The 8,168-nt window shown below is 33.7% G+C and overlaps 1 long non-coding RNA gene across 1 annotated transcript in view; it reads left to right on the top strand.

Moving 5' to 3' along the window:
• Positions 1 to 5,989, top strand: part of LOC129348664 (uncharacterized) — a 7,999-nt gene extending 2,010 nt beyond the window's left edge. The window contains exons 3-4 of the long non-coding RNA XR_008601282.1: positions 5,642 to 5,765; positions 5,829 to 5,989. This is a non-coding gene — a long non-coding RNA (uncharacterized LOC129348664). The remainder of the gene's footprint in view (positions 1 to 5,641; positions 5,766 to 5,828) is intronic.
• The last annotated feature ends 2,179 nt before the right edge of the window (positions 5,990 to 8,168 follow it).

Genomic DNA, 8,168 nt, shown 5'->3' on the forward strand with positions numbered 1-8,168 from the left:
GCGATTTTTCAACATGTTGTAAAAACGTGCCATATGATGAAATAATGTAAAGTAGGACGTGACAAACACTCCAGAAAGGTTGAACTTGAAAAAAAAATCATGAATTTTGGCGCAAAAAAACGCCATAGTATACTATGGCAAAAAATGTCATTTTTCAACATGTTGTAAAAACGTGCCATATGATGAAATAATGTCAAGGAGGCCATGAAAAACACTCCAGAAAGGTTTTCTTTGAAAAAAAAATCATCATGAATTTTGGCCCAAAAAAACGCCATAGTATACTATGTCGAAAAAAAAATGCGATTTTTCAACATGTTGTAAAAACGTGCCATATGACGAAATAATGTAAAGAAGGCCGTGAAAAACACTATGGTAAGGTTCTCTTTGAAAAAAAAAATCATCATGAATTTTGGCGCAAAAAAACGCCATAGTATACTATGTCGAAAAAAAAAGCGATTTTTCAACATGTTGTAAAAAAGTGCCACATGATGAAATAATGTAAAGGAGGCCGTGAAAAACACTCCAGAAAGGTTTTGTTTCATAAAAAAATCATCATGAATTTTGGCCCAAAAAAACGCCTTACTATACTATGTCGAAAAAAAAAGCGATTTTTCAACATGTTGTAAAAACGTGCCTTATGATGAAATAATGTAAAGTAGGAAGTGACAAACACTCCAGAAAGGTTGAACTTGAAAAAAAAATATGAATTTTGGCGCAAAAAAACGCCATAGTATACTATGTCGAAAAATGTCATTTTTCAACATGTTGTAAAAACGTACCTTATGATGAAATAATGTAAAGTAGGAAGTGACAAACACTCCAGAAAGGTTGAACTTGAAAAAAAAACATCATGACTTTTGGCGCAAAAAAACGCCATAGTATACTATGTCGAAAAATCTCATTTTTCAACATGTTGTAAAAACGTGCCATATGATGAAATAATGTCAAGGAGGCCATGAAAAACACTCCAGAAAGGTTTTCTTTGAAAAAAAATCATCATGAATTTTGGCCCAAAAAAACGCCATAGTATACTATGTCGAAAAAAAATGCGATTTTTCAACATGTTGTAAAAATGTGCCATATGACGAAATAATGTAAAGAAGGCCGTGAAAAACACTATGGTAAGGTTCTCTTTGAAAAAAAAACATCATGAATTTTGGCGCAAAAAAAACGCCATAGTATACTATGTCGAAAAAAAAGCGACTTTTCATCATGTTGTAAAAACATGCCATATGATGAAATAATGTAAAGTAGGACGTAAAAAACACTCCAGAAAGGTTTTCTTTGAAAAAAAAATCACCATGAATTTTGGCGCAAAAAAACGCCATAGTATACTATGTCGAAAAAAAAATGCGATTTTTCAACATGTTGTAAAAACGTGCCATATGATGAAATAATGTAAAGGAGGCCGTGAAAAACACTATGGTAAGGTTCTCTTTGAAAAAAAAAATCATCATGAATTTTGGCGCAAAAAAACGCCATAGTATACTATGTCGAAAAAAAAAAGCGATTTTTCAACATGTTGTAAAAAAGTGCCACATGATGAAATAATGTAAAGGAGGCCGTGAAAAACACTACAGAAAGGTTTTCTTTGAAAAAAAAATCATCATGAATTTTGGCGCAAAAAAACGCCATAGTATACTATGTCGAAAAAAAAAAGCGATTTTTCAACATGTTGTAAAAACGTGCCTTATGATGAAATAATGTAAAGTAGGAAGTGACAAACACTCCAGAAAGGTTGAACTTGAAAAAAAAATATCATGAATTTTGGCGCGAAAAAACGCCATAGTATACTATGTCGAAAAATGTCATTTTTCAACATGTTGTAAAAACGTGCCATATGATGAAATAATGTCAAGGAGGCCATGAAAAACACTCCAGAAAGGTTTTCTTTGAAAAAAATCATCATGAATTTTGGCGCAAAAAAACGCCATAGTATACTATGTCGAGAAAAAAAAGCGATTTTTCAACATGTTGTAAAAACGTGCCATATGATGAAATAATGTAAAGTTGGACGTGACAAACACTCCAGAAAGGTTGAACTTGAAAAAAACATCATGAATTTTGGCGCAAAAAAAATGCCATAGTATACTATGTCGAAAAAAAAGCGACTTTTCAACATGTTGTAAAAACATGCCATATGATGAAATAATGTAAAGTAGGACGTAAAAACACTCCAGAAAGGTTTTCTTTGAAAAAAAAATCACCATGAATTTTGGCGCAAAAAAACGCCATAGTATACTATGTCGAAAAAAAAAGTGCGATTTTTCAACATGTTGTAAAAAAGTGCCATATGATGAAATAATGTCAAGGAGGCCGTGAAAAACAGTCCAGAAAGGTTTTCTTTGAAAAAAAATCACCATGAATTTTGGCGTAAAAAAACGCCATAGTGTACTATGTCGAAAAAAAATGCGATTTTTCAACATGTTGTAAAAATGTGCCATATGCTGAAATAATGTAAAGGAGGCCGTGAAAAACACTCCAGAAAGGTTTTGTTTGAAAACAAAATCATCATGAATTTTGGCGCAAAAAAAACGCCATAGTATACTATGTCGAAAAAAAAATGCGATTTTTCAACATGCTGTAAAAACGTACCATATGATGAAATAATGTAAAGTAGGACGTGACAAACACTCCAGAAAGGTTGAACTTGAAAAAAAAATCATGAATTTTGGCGCAAAAAAACGCCATAGTATACTATGGCGAAAAATGTCATTTTTCAACATGTTGTAAAAACGTGCCATATGATGAAATAATGTCAAGGAGGCCATGAAAAACACTCCAGAAAGGTTTTCTTTGAAAAAAAATCATCATGAATTTTGGCCCAAAAAAACGCCATAGTATACTATGTCGAAAAAAAATGCGATTTTTCAACATGTAAAAACGTGCCATATGACGAAATAATGTAAAGAAGGCCGTGAAAAACACTATGGTAAGGTTCTCTTTGAAAAAAAAAATCATCATGAATTTTGGCGCAAAAAAACGCCATAGTATACTATGTCGAAAAAAAAAGCGATTTTTCAACATGTTGTAAAAAAGTGCCACATGATGAAATAATGTAAAGGAGGCCGTGAAAAACACTCCAGAAAGGTTTTGTTTCATAAAAAAATCATCATGAATTTTGGCCCAAAAAAACGCCTTACTATACTATGTCGAAAAAAAAAGCGATTTTTCAACATGTTGTAAAAACGTGCCTTATGATGAAATAATGTAAAGTAGGAAGTGACAAACACTCCAGAAAGGTTGAACTTGAAAAAAAAATATCATGAATTTTGGCGCAAAAAAACGCCATAGTATACTATGTCGAAAAATGTCATTTTTCAACATGTTGTAAAAACGTACCTTATGATGAAATAATGTAAAGTAGGAAGTGACAAACACTCCAGAAAGGTTGAACTTGAAAAAAAAACATCATGACTTTTGGCGCAAAAAAACGCCATAGTATACTATGTCGAAAAATCTCATTTTTCAACATGTTGTAAAAACGTGCCATATGATGAAATAATGTCAAGGAGGCCATGAAAAACACTCCAGAAAGGTTTTCTTTGAAAAAAATCATCATGAATTTTGGCGCAAAAAAACACCATAGTATACTATGTCGAAAAAAAAAGTGCGATTTTTCAACATGTTGTAAAAAAGTGCCATATGATGAAATAATGTAAAGGAGGCCGTGAAAAACACTCCAGAAAGGTTTTCTTTGAAAAAAAAATCATCATGAATTTTGGCGCAAAAAAAACGCCATAGTATACTATGTCGAAAAAAAAAGCGATTTTTCAACATGTTGTAAAAACGTGCCATATGATGAAATAATGTAAAGTAGGACGTGACAAACACTCCAGAAATGTTGAACTTGAAAAAAAATCATGAATTTTGGCGCAAAAAAACGCCATAGTATACTATGGCGAAAAATGTCATTTTTCAACATGTTGTAAAAACGTGCCATATGATGAAATAATGTCAAGGAGGCCATGAAAAACACTATGGTAAGGTTCTCTTTGAAAAAAAAAACATCATGAATTTTGGCGCAAAAAAAATGCCATAGTATACTATGTCGAAAAAAAAGCGACTTTTCAACATGTTGTAAAAACATGCCATATGATGAAATAATGTAAAGTTGGACGTAAAAACACTCCAGAAAGGTTTTCTTTGAAAAAAAAATCACCATGAATTTTGGCGCAAAAAAACGCCATAGTATACTATGTCGAAAAAAAAAGTGCGATTTTTCAACATGTTGTAAAAAAGTGCCATATGATGAAATAATGTCAAGGAGGCCGTGAAAAACAGTCCAGAAAGGTTTTCTTTGAAAAAAAATCACCATGAATTTTGGCGCAAAAAAACGCCATAGTGTACTATGTCGAAAAAAAATGCGATTTTTCAACATGTTGTAAAAACGTGCCATATGCTGAAATAATGTAAAGGAGGCCGTGAAAAACACTCCAGAAAGGTTTTGTTTGAAAACAAAATCTTCATGAATTTTGGCGCAAAAAAAACGCCATAGTATACTATGTCGAAAAAAAAATGCGATTTTTCAACATGCTGTAAAAACGTACCATAGATGAAATAATGTAAAGGAGGCCATGAAAAACACTCCAGAAAGGTTTTCTTTCATAAAAAAATCATCATGAATTTTGGCCCAAAAAAACGCCTTACTATACTATGTCGAAAAAAAAAATGCGATTTTTCAACATGTTGTAAAAACGTGCCATATGATGAAATAATTTAAAGCAGGCTGTGAAAAACATTCCGGAAAGGTTTTCTTTAAAAAAAAAAAAATTATCATGAATTTTGGCACAAAAACAGGAATTCTTCAAGGCGAAGATCGATCAGCTCTACAACAGCATCTACAGCAGTATCTCCATGTGAAAGCCAGCAAACCTCATTTTCCTCCAAGCATCCCGACTCTACGAACTGCTTCCACCAGCGACCTGCAGTGGGACAAAGACGTGTCACCTGAGGCTTAACATGCTTTTGAGAAGCAAACCAAAACTGGCCCAACTGTAGAGGATTTGAAATGCCTAGATAAAAACAAATTAAAGCAAGAAAATGAAATACAATGCACATTGTCATATGTATTTCCTTTTGGTTCGTGCATTTAATCCTTTGAAAGCGTACGTTAAAAGGATAGTTTTACCTTAGCTGACATTTAAGTGAGACTCTACATTATTATTTGACACAAATCTATCTAAATCAAAAATTTAACCATTTTTACTCCTAACATTTACTGGACTGATTTAAATATTAAAATCACTCCTTTCTAATCCTCTGCTATACGTTCAAACCTGAGGCCTTAAATAGAGAAACACACAAGTATCTGTTTGAAGGAACTTCTGCAGAGTCCTGGTTCCAGAACATGATGATAGAATTATAGACAAACTTTAACAAAAGCTGCCTGAGAGTTTACAGGTGTTTATGTTACATTTCTTCAGTAATTTAATGAGAGTTATCAGCAAAAATCAAGTGTTCATTTGATGAACTTCATTTCCTAAAACATCCAGAATTGGAGCTCATATCTTTGGCAGCTGTAAAGTTTCGGTTCCTTCAAAATTCACAACACAATGAACGAATTCCTAAAACACTCTCAATGCTGGAGAGCGTTTGTGATGCTGAAGGAGTGACCAGTTTTTCTGTTTCTTCTCTGGAGATGCACAATGAGGGACGTCTGCAGAGACTGAGAAAGAGTCTCACCACATCCTGGCATGAGGAAAAAGACTTCATTGAAGACTACAATGACAAAAACTATCAGACAGCAGACGACTGCATTCAAGGTGAGCTCTGAACATCTAGTCTGGAACAGGAATTGAATAACGGCAGCATGAGCTTCATTTCAGTCTGTAGCTGCTGAATTCATGGATGAATCATCTGGCACTAGAGAGGAAGACCATCAAACATCCACGTCAGCTGATGGAGGTCCAAGAGTCTCACCCAACAAACAACCTACAGAGTGAAGACCTCGAATCTGATTGGACGGCCTCCTATTCAGCCACATGTGTGAACAAATGCCTCTAAGTTGGTTTGTTTTCTAAAATAACATGACATGTTCAGGTGTTCTTTGTGTGAAAACTCAGAGATTTCAGGTATCAGAAGGTGGTTTTCAACTTTCTTTGTTAACTTTCTGCTTCAACTTTAAACTAAATTTCCTTCACTAACCCAGCCCTCTGGACTTCCAGTAAGCTGCGTTCCTATTGGCTGTCCAGGTGGCTGCTTGGTGTTATCAGGAACACCTGAGCAGCTCAGTGTCTTCCTGCTTTATTTAGCTGCAGACAAACATTTCCTGTTTCTCTTCACCATTGAACTGGGTTTGGCTCCGTTGCTTTAGTTTGTTCTTTAGGTGTTGGCTTGCAGCTTCTAGCAGTAAAATCGTCTTTAATGTGTTTCTTGGTGTGTTTCAGGGCTTTGTACTGGATGGTTGTCTTGGTAATTGTGGTTCTTTAGCCACAGTTAGCACATGGTGCTAGTGTTTGCAGTGATTAGTGGATTTGGTGCAGCTGAGTTGTGTCTTTATCTTGGCTGTAGTGAGTCTTTAGAGGTTTTTGGTCAGACACATTCTGTGTTCTTGTTTGTGAAGCAACGTTGGTTGTCCAGAAGGTAAGAGTTCCTGTCCTGATTCTCTGTTCTCAGAGGTTCTCTGGTAGGCTGCAGGAGACTTTAGTGTTTGGGTTGTGCTAGTTTGGTTTTTGTACGGTTTCATTTGGACCACTATCTTGAGGCCCCTCCATGTGGTTTAGTGAGATTTTCTGCAACAGTTCTACAAAGCAACCTGCAGCAGAAGAGACTTTGAGAGTTTTTAGGAAGTTCTGGAGACCAGACTTTAGAGCAGCAGAAACATTTGTCAGTAGTTTGAGCAGGAGAAGGTGAGCTTCAGAGTAGAAATTAGATGGAAACCTTCTTGACCCGTGTGGTGAGGTCCTGTACCAAGAGTTTGAGCAGGTTCTGAAGAATCTGTAGTTCTTTGGTCTGAAAGCACAAGAAGAATCGACTCATTAAAGGAGAAAACATGAGATATTGTTGGTTCTTCTGTCGCTCTGCAGTTTCCAGTTTATATTTTAAATGATTTACCATGTGAGCCCAAGAAGACTTAAATAAACTCCCTCCATCCCCTGGACACAACATATTTTATTACCATGTTAAATCTTTATTTTTTTGAATGTTTTTGAGTTTTAATCATAGTTTTAGCATAGTTTTTTCTCTTTGCTTGGTTAGTTTTGTCATCTGTGTGAAAGGTGCTAAACAAATAAAGTTGAAATCATAAACTGAATAATTGACTAACTCATGATTGTGACAACAGAAGTATTTCCATTGTGATTTAAGGGTTTGTTTCATTTTTAAGGTTGGGGTTAAAATCTTGACAGAAAAAAAGATTAAAGAAATAAACTACATTAAAAAAGCAATTAAATCAAAGGAAAAAAGCATTTAATACAATAAAACTTTTAAAAAGAAAATTCAACATTAAATACAATTAAATTATATTAAACAGACAAAATATTTAATTAGATAATTAAACAGAAGATAGAAAACGTAATTCTGACAAACAAAATTCTTAAACAAAAATATTAAACATTAAAGATGAAATATTTTAGATAATCAAACATTTGAAAAATACAATTAAACAAGAAGAATATTAAACATTTAAAATGAATTCAAAACATTTAATTAGATTATTAAACCTTTAAAAAGACAAAACATTTAATTAAAAAATTCAATGTTTAATTACAAAATTAAATCTTAAAGACAATAAAACTTTAAATTGGAATTAAACAGAAAATACAATGAATCATTTAAAAAGAAAATTAAACATTAAAAGGTGGTAAAACATTTAAAAAGAAAAACCTATAGGCTATACTATGACATTTTTAGAGTGACATGCTATACTATGACATTTTTAGAGTGACATGCTATACTATGACGTTTTTTGGACAAAAGGCTATACTATGACATTTTAGAGGGACAGGCTATACTATGACGCTTTTTGGGCGACATGCTAAACTATGATGTTTTTAGAGCAACATGCTATAGTATGATGTTTTTAGAGCAACATGCTATACGATGACGTTTTTAGAGCGACATGCTATACTATGATGTTTTTAGAGCGACATGCTATACTCTTGACGTTTCAAGAGCGACATGCTATACGCTGACGTTTTTAGAGTGACATGCTATACTATGACGTT

This window comes from Amphiprion ocellaris, chromosome 4 (assembly GCF_022539595.1).
Source record: "Amphiprion ocellaris isolate individual 3 ecotype Okinawa chromosome 4, ASM2253959v1, whole genome shotgun sequence".
NCBI classification, from domain to species: domain Eukaryota; kingdom Metazoa; phylum Chordata; class Actinopteri; family Pomacentridae; genus Amphiprion; species Amphiprion ocellaris.